Source organism: Athene noctua, chromosome 5, assembly GCF_965140245.1.
Source record: "Athene noctua chromosome 5, bAthNoc1.hap1.1, whole genome shotgun sequence".
NCBI classification, from domain to species: Eukaryota; Metazoa; Chordata; class Aves; order Strigiformes; family Strigidae; genus Athene; species Athene noctua.
The window spans coordinates 3,424,981-3,434,080 of record NC_134041.1 but is presented as its reverse complement, the minus strand read 5'-3'; positions in this window follow the sequence as shown (position 1 = coordinate 3,434,080).

Sequence of the window (9,100 nt, the reverse complement as noted above, 5' to 3'; positions counted from 1 at the left end):
ACAACCCTTGACAAATCCGGAGTGTGTGCACACTGGTAAGGGGGAAAGGAGTTGGGGGGGCTGGTAAAAGGACGGGCATGTTTGGGGAAGGGGAGAATGCTCAAGGAAAACCTTCCTGCAGGGGAATGTAAGGCCATGTAATATTCTTACCCAGACTGTTGAAAGCCTTGCTGTGTAAGGCTGTTAAAAACCAGACTGGCCCAAAGGCTAACAAATGCACGGTGAAGAGCAATCTGCATTCAGCAGATTAGTTGAATCAATAACGTCTTTGCCATTTACAGCTTCTGTTGTTGTAGTAATAATAATAAAATGTAATAAGCTTCAGAAGCTTTAATGCACAGGAGTCTGCAATATCTGTAGTGAAGTTGAAAGTGATGCCAAGTTAAGTGAAACTAAACCACGTAGCTCTACAGTGGACTTTTTCCCTGATTCTGTGGTGTATTTTTTTAAAGTTACTGTACAACACTGATAGATATCTCAAGCCATATAGACACCCACATCTCTTGAAAGACTTTACCCATCCCACCCCACTGCAGAGTTCAGCCTTCATGTCGTTACTGGGAACAAGCCTGGCAACTGGGAAGACGTCAGAGGAATGATCCTTCCCATACTGCTCACCACCTACACTTACATTTTGAAACAGGCAGCCTGAAAACAAGGATGTTTTTGGACGTGCAGTTGATACAAATAATAACGACACTACTCGGTGACTGCAATTTGTCATCAGACTGAAACAAAACTGCTCAGGACTGATAATTCTGCAAGTTTTCCTTGTCCAGGCCTTTGAACCTGTTGGTCTGCTGCACCCTTAGACGTACACTCTGGGCCACTCTGTCCCACAGGGGCTGTACTCCAGATGGGAGCTGATGGGTGGATTGTCCTTCTTCCTGAAGTTCAGGTACCTTAAAAGCCCACCTCAGCTAGCTGCATCTCCAGAAACGAGCTGCTAGCCAAAAGACCTTTGGTTTGGTATTTGTGTAATAGAAATGCTCAAATGGAAATAAAAAAGTAGGTAAGTGTTAAAAAGAAAAAATGTAGTTCTGCCATCCCAACAGCAGACTTCTCTGGAAGGGCAAAATAGTTTCATTTATCTCTGTCTTTTTGCAACTTGTTGATGAAGAAACATAATGGTTGAAACATCTTTGCTGAATTTATTTAAATAGTGGATTCTTCTTCCCCCTTCTTGACTAAGGGCAAGAAAGACTTTAGTACTGGAACAGCAGCTGGGTTTTGGCCCTTTGATCTGTTAGTAAATCCTTTAGTTTACCACAGTGGTATTTTATTTGACACCTGCTACAAGTAGTCATAACAGTTATTTTCAGGTTTTTTTTCATGTTTTTCATACAAGGCTTAAGCATGGACAAGCCCATAAGTTGCCCTGGTGTGCTCGTGTACAGTGGTGACACAAGTTAAATTACCAAGTTACTAGAAATTAATGTTTTTCGGTAACTACAGGGGACTTTAATTGGAAACTATGTTAATCGCATAGTAATTCTCTTTACCTCGTCTGCATTATCTCCTGAAAACCGTGCAATTAATTTGTGTCATCACTGTTGCTGCTGCTGCCTTCAAACACAAACCAAATGAGCATTAGTTACTCACACACCCAGCAGTGGCCTATTTTCTTAAAGGACTTCCACAAATCACTGGCTGATTACTCGCTCGCCTGACGGAACCAGACTGCACGTACCACAGAAGGTGGCAAAGAGTAGCTCTTTTCACAGTCTGAGCTTTTTAATCACCTAATCTTTTTTTTCTTTTCTGGTATTTCCTTTTTTCTTAGAAGGAAAATTTCTTTGTGTGTTTATAATATCTAATATTAGCTTGACGCAACCTAAGGACTCTAAATGATTAGCTGGGACTTTGCCTTCCCCTTCTAGCAAAAATATTGGCCTCATTTTTCAAACTAATATGAGACCTTGGAGTCCTCTTTGACTTGTCTCCACCTGGCCAGTGACCAAAGCCCCTCACACTCTGAGCTGATGGTGAAGGTGTGGGTGTCTGTCCCTCCCCGGCACTGCTGGAGCTGCAAGGGGGAGCTCAGGGGGCCCAGGAGGTGTCTCTGTGACCTGGCAGTGCAGTTCCTCCATGGGAAAAACCCACCAGCCACCACATCCTTTTTCCATTGGCTTGGTGGCCACTGGCAGCTCAAGTCAAACTCCTGGCCTTTAAAAATGCCTTTGGTCTGCACCCACCTTCCCTGCAGGCAATCACAAAAGGCAGTGGCTGATTTTTGACAACTTTCCAACCCGAGGTCTTAGACTGGGCTGGAGACTGGTGGAGAAACCCAGCGTGCTGGTTTAGCTCCACAGGGAACAAGTCAGCAGACCCTCAGGGATGGCTCTTGGGGAAGACTGAGCTGGAAGGCTGGTTTTGCCCTGTAATGACTCATGAAGTGGAAATTTCTAAAGTGGCCACTTGGGAGAGGGGGTTATTTACTAATGTTGGTAGAGACAACTGACCTCAGAGAGAAACAGAGCCTGCAGAATTGCAGACTGACTTCCACAAGGCCTAGAAACAGATACTCAGGGTCATTACTAAGTTAGTGCCCATCTGTGGCTACCAGAATTGCCTGTCTGTGATGACTTTCTTTTAAAGACTTCTTTTCCCTCTTGCCAGTTTCCCTTGCTTCAGCAGAACTGTAAAACTGAGGCTGCCCTAATTTGTTCCTGAAGGTCTCCAAGCAGCTCCACTCCTGTGAGAACGGCTAGGTGAGAGTCACAGAATCACGGTATGGTTTGGGTTGGACGGGGCCTTAAAGATCAGCTAGTTCCAACCCCCCTGCCATGGGCAGGGACACCTTCCCCTAGACCAGGTCCCCCCAGGCACGTCTCTCTTGGCAGTTACATTTTTCCCACAGTGTTAATGAGACACTCCTAATCGACAAGAATATGAGCAAGTAATTGTAAGAACTGCATAAAAGCAGCTGCTGTATTTCCTTACAGGTGTGGGGGCAACTGGTGTTGAGGTGACACCATGCATCCCCTCGCCTGGCTCCTTGTTCTGATCAGAACCTGCTCTTCCCTGGTTTCTGTACAAGGCAAGACCGTGTGAGTCTGGATCTGTTTGTGGTGAGTTCACCGGCTCCCAGAGGAGTCTACATGACCTTGCACTTTTAAAATGATGTGGTAAATACACCTGACTGACATTTAGCATGGTGACATGCTCCTCAGGTAAAGCAGTAACAGCAAACAAGTTGTTGCTCTACGTACATTAACTGGCACTTAAACGTCAGGTTCGTTTATCTGCAATGGGCATGAAAATGCAGGTGGAAAACGGGGAGTGTGGGTGTGAAAGAAGGAATCCCCCTCCTCCCTGAGCACTGCCTGGCTGTGCTAGAGAGGCAACAACAGGCCCCTGTCTTGGGTTTTGCCCTTGACTTACAAAATTTTTACTGCAAGGAAAGTCTTTTGTGTTTTTTTTTTTTCTTTAACTTACCCCTCCAGACCCAGAAGCATTGGTAATGAGAAGCAGGCGAGGGATTCAGTTATGCACAATGCAGCTAGGAGGCCACAACACGGTATGTGGGGAGGCAGGGAAGGGATCTCCCGTTTGCTGTTAATTACAGTTAGAAAATGGACTCACTTGGGAGACCTGATTTATTTCCAGAGTTATTGACAATCTCTTAACTGGAATGATAGAATGAAAAGCAACCGTCAGTGAGTTATGAAAGGTCAATAATGCCACAAATGACTACAAACAGCATATTTGAAATCCAGCCCGCCCCGCGTTCAGTTTATGCAATAATTTCACCCCAGGTGAAACAGCCTTTGGGGGAGACTGGAGCACCAGCCTTTCTTCTGCTCCCAGGAGCCTCCAAGGGGGCAGAATACGCTGGGGTGCCGTATGGTCCTTTAGCACCTTGCAGCTGATTGCCATGGGAGTGTGGCTGTGTTGGAGCGTGTTTCCCTGGCAGAAGGCAGCATATTTCAGGCTCCTTAGCAATCCCTGCGCCTGGAGCCTCTGTTGGCCTCTAGCTGCTCCCTGCCAGCACAAAGGTCTTACAGCTTCCCACCGTCTTGGTTAGGCCATGCCAACATGATCTAAAGGAGTCTTAAAATGCTGGTAACTTACTTGCATCGCCCAAAAGATGTAAAGAGGCGTTTGAGGGAGTCAGGATTGAGCCCTGAGTGATCATCATTTGACCCTGTGATTGTGTATCTTCACGAGATGGTTTCTGTTGCCTAATTGGATGAACTGAGCTTTATAAACAGTTCCCTTCCCTGTTTGCAAGCAGTTCACGGGCAGCTGTAATTGTTTGAATCCACAGTGTGAATAGTAAAAAGAGCTTTACTTAATGACTGCAGAAGCCCTTCTTGTGTGAGAGCTCTCTGGTATTTATTCACACCAGAATTCACGACGCTTTTGTTTTCTATGAACGCTCCTGCAAATAAAAACTTGCTCACTCTAATGTTTATGAATAAATGTGGTCGTAAATGCCATCAAAGCAAATCAGCAGGGTTTTATTTATGCAAGAAGATGTGCAAATAAATGTTTGCTGGTTTCACCTAGCTCTAGTGGGTGTGTAGGCATGTGTTAAAACCAAGGCTTTGGGGGCTCTCCACTCAGCATTAACACGTTATTCTTATTTTCCATCTCTTCCTTTCTACACTCTGATCCTGCCAGTGAATCCCTGTGCCCCAGGGGAACATTACTAAAGTCAGTGGTTTAGGTATTTATCCACATCCAGCAGCTTGTTGGGTCAGTGGATGAGGTCATGCAGGGGAGTGGGATCGCATGTAGGATGCCCAGGACTGAGACCCTGTACTTAGGTGGATGAGAGGCAAGGGGGGGTGTAACTGCAGCCTCGTGCTGTTTTCTGCGTGGCACACAGCAGGTACCCACAGCAGCCTCACTGGCACGTGGAGCAAGGTGCTGTGGGTTTCATCTCACACCAAAGAAGCGCGGGAGGGTATTGCCACCCTGTCTCAATCAGTGCCCTAATCAAATATAGGAAAGGATTTTCTTTTTAAAATGTAAATGTCAAGCCTTGCTAAAAAAAATTAAAATGTGCTGAAGTTAATGTGGTGGGAACTGTGGAGGAGCTTAAGCTGGAGTATCTATATTTATTAGAACTAAAAAAGGAAGTATTTTCTGATGAGAGTTCAATCCTTAAACAGGGCCATTTGCAAGTTAGTTACAGAATAAAAGGATGTTTCGCATGTTTGCAAATTTCCCTTCAAAATCTGCAGTTAGGGACTGGTGCCAGGGGTGAATTCTATATCCCTGCCTCTAAAAACTATAAAGGAATATAATTTGAGATTTACCTCTCTCCAGGATTTAGCTGTAAATCTCCCTTCTCTTAATCAAAATCATTTGGGATTTTGTGCTGGCCACACTTTCAGGAGGTTGGACTTGAAGACTCAGGTCGTTCCTTTCTGTTCCCTTGAATTCAGCAGAGCCCAATAGTACAGAATTTTTTAAATCTACATTCAGCAACATGATAATCGTTTACAAGTAACACTGTGTAAAGGTATCTGACTACTTCCATCCACAGAAATCCTGAATCAGAAGTATAAATCAGAACAAAACAGTCAAAACCAAAGTCCTAAATACAAATATGTTAGGATGGAGAGTTCAAACAGAAAACGGAATTTTTTCAAAGGCTTACAGAGAAGAGCTTCAGCTGATCACAAAGAGATGCTTCAGCTCTGAACCCTGATCTCAACCTGACCAAGGTCAAAGCTTCAGTTCAGACGTGTTTGTGCCTCCCCTGGAGCAGGTGAGGAGACGTGTCGTTTTATGGCGGCGCAGCAACACAGAATACAGTATTTGTTAAATACAACAAGCTCATGTCTTTGCAAATATATGAAGTTCTTTGGCCTTCACAATTCAACCAGTGGTTTGTTGTTTTCATGCTAATACAAATTCTTGTATTAATAGGAGCATGGCCTTGGGTTTCTCCATCCGTATGGGAAAAAGTTACTTGTCTGATGGTAAACAAAGAACAGAAGAATTGATTCACTGTCTTCACTTTTAAAAAGATGGTATGAAGCAATAGTGAAGCAATTTTAATTGTGACTGTGTAACACTTGCGATCAGTAAGATCATTTGTGTTCTGTTTTTAGGAATTGGGGTACTAAAGAGTACATACAGCATTAGAAATGCAAAACATGACCGCATGTTCTCAGGATTTTGTCAGTGTTACATGAAAGAGCACTTGTGCTGAGATGCTCAACTCTGAGGGTATTCTCTGTTCAGTGTGTATTTACAGAGATGTATGAATATTTGATTAATGAGTCATGGTCTCTGGAGAAATTTAATAACTGTACTGCTGTACAAAGCCAGCTCCTTAACTGTTAACACAGCTGCCAATAGTGTCACTGACACTGAAGCCCTTTCTGCATCTAATATATTCTGTGGAGTAAATTCCTTCGTTACAAGAGAATCCATGGGACACATTATTCAGTTATCTGTTTTGAACTGTTGCAGGCTCAATTTACAGACCCTGATTTGTAAAGATTTTTCCAATGGAAACAAGCAGTGACACATGCGCCATAAAGCAGCAGTTTCACCCGGCTGTGTTGTTACAAAAGTTAGTTGGAAGGTCAGTTCTAAAGAAGAGTCACTTAAAAAATTCTTGCGTGATTGATAATAAAATAGGTGTTACCTCTGTCCAAATTGTTATTTTCATCAAATGTTTTTATAATATACTGAAATAGAATATTCAATACACGGGTGAAATAAAACCTGTCAAGGCCATTGGTTGTGCATGTGCCTTACATTTGTATAATGCAGTTTATAAAATGTAACATGAAAAATGGATTAAAATATTGATGTATAGCAGACTGATCGGCAAATTCTTACTGCCTTGAAAACTGTATTGAGTGGGACTACTCACGCGCGGAGAGGCTGTTCCGGGGTATATGATTTGCATTTTGGGGCAGAAGTTTTCTCCCCACTCCGTGACACCAGACCAGAAGTGTTCTGCATTTTTGCTGAGCAGTTTCCCAAGAATAATTCTCTGCTAATTTTATCATTTCTCCATTTTTATTCCTAATACCTGTGAAGAGATCAATTTTCACTTATGAAGTTGGGTGTATATTTTAGTGGTATTACTCCAGTTCAACTGCATTAAATAATAGGGGGGAAAATGTCAAAAAAAGATAAATTTAGTGCAGAGGCTTTCACTAGAAGCTTTAACTGCAGGTTAGAATTATACATGCTATGCAGAATTTCCTGCAACACTTCTCCTTTGGGCCACAATGCATTACAGCAGACGTATAATGAAGCTGCTATAAAATCCGTGGTAATTAAGGGGGATTTGACAGTAATTGCAACAGTGAATCAACTTAATTATTACCTGCTTCTAAGAGAGCTAACCTGATGTTATAATCTAACCTTTCCTACTTCTAAAATGAGAGATTAAACAAGTATATGTAGCATTTAAGAATTAAATCTGTTGAGATAGAATTATATTAATATACTTTTCACATACATTTTATATATGTGTGTGTGCATAGGTACAAAGCAGGTAAACGAACAGCACCACAAGCTGACAAACTGCAGACTGTATGCATTCATAAAATAAACAGAGCCTAGTCTGCATCTGAGGCGAGGCAGCTTCTCTGTTATTTGCTGAAAGCATGGGGACCTATAGAAAGACCGTTGCTATAAAACGCTACGACACACACAAGCCTAGTTCCTTGAACAGCCTTGTAAAGGGGATGTGATGAATGTATTGTCTTTCTGTGCTTAATTTTAAGCAAACTATTCTGAAATAAATTTAAGACAGGCTGTAAAGCTGTAGAAGTGAGAAGGTGCTGGAGGACCTCAGAGCCCAACCACACACCACTCTGCTGTGGCTGCCGTCGTGACCCCTGAACCAGGAATATGCAGTGTAGGAGGTTCAGTGTTACACAGCACAGAGGAGATTCTCCTTTGTGCAAAACTGGTTTGCTGTTTTTCAGGGGCACATGGCTTGCCCTTGAACTAAAAAGAAACTTCTTGCAACGTCTTCCAACTGCTTTGAAACTGGGACCTGGGCTAGAGAGCTCCATGGATTACAGAGCAGCCATGTCCAAACCTCCAGGTGCTTTCTTGACCTGCCTTCAGATAGGCAGCACAGAGGAGAAAGCAGCCTAATGTAACCCCAGTCTAATCAATTCTGGCCCAATCAAACCAGCTCTTTCACCTGCTGCATCAGGAATAGAGCCCCATGCCACACACTCAGGGTCTACTGGCTGAGCCCATAAATACAAGCATCCCTTTTGCCTCTGTTTTCAGAGCTTTTGAGATGTTACCTGAGAGCAGGGGGCTCTGTCAGAGGGTTCCGGTCCAAACCCTTCTTCAAACTCTTCCCCAGTGTTGTACCTGGCTGGTAGGTGCAGCACCATCTCTACAGCAGGTGTACTTTAGCAGCAGTGTTCTGGAAGAGAAGAGGTGCAGTAATAAAGCACGAGCTTTGAAAAAGCAGAAAAATGGGCATTATCATCATTGTCATGAAAACTCCCCACAGCAACTTTCACATGAAGTTTATCTGCAAAATTGACAAATTTAGCTTCAACTCCGTTCTGAGGAGGGGTTTGACCACCCAAGAGAGGCACTGAGGGACTGACTCATCCATGCCTTTAAAATAAATTTGCCAGTGTTTACTTCTTCTTGTTATGTTGTGAAACAATAAATTAGAAATACTTCTTGTTTGGTTTTTTGTGTTCTGGCCCATAACATGCTACTATTAATAACTAATTTTTATTACCACAGGCCTCAGTTTTCAGGGAGTTATCAAGCTGACAATGTTGGATAGACAAACAGGTTAAAGATATCACCTGCCATGGATATGTCACTTAGCTGTATGGCAAGAACAAAGTATGAAATTGCATTAAGCCAAAACCATCTCATCTTTAGGGCCCACACTCTTAGAAGATTACAGCTGTTGAATCTGCCTTTAGGTAAACTTGAAAGTCTGCCAGGCTTGAATAGTGTTGTCCAGTAAAAATGGTAGAAAAAGCCAATTCGGCTTGGCAGTAATAAAAAAAATCTCATTCTATTGCTGGCCTTGTGATTGTAAATTAAGAATAAACATCTAAATTGCAGGGGAGAGCAGGTTGTGATTTCTCTTGAAGTACAGACAACATAATGTCTCCATCAGTAATTACAC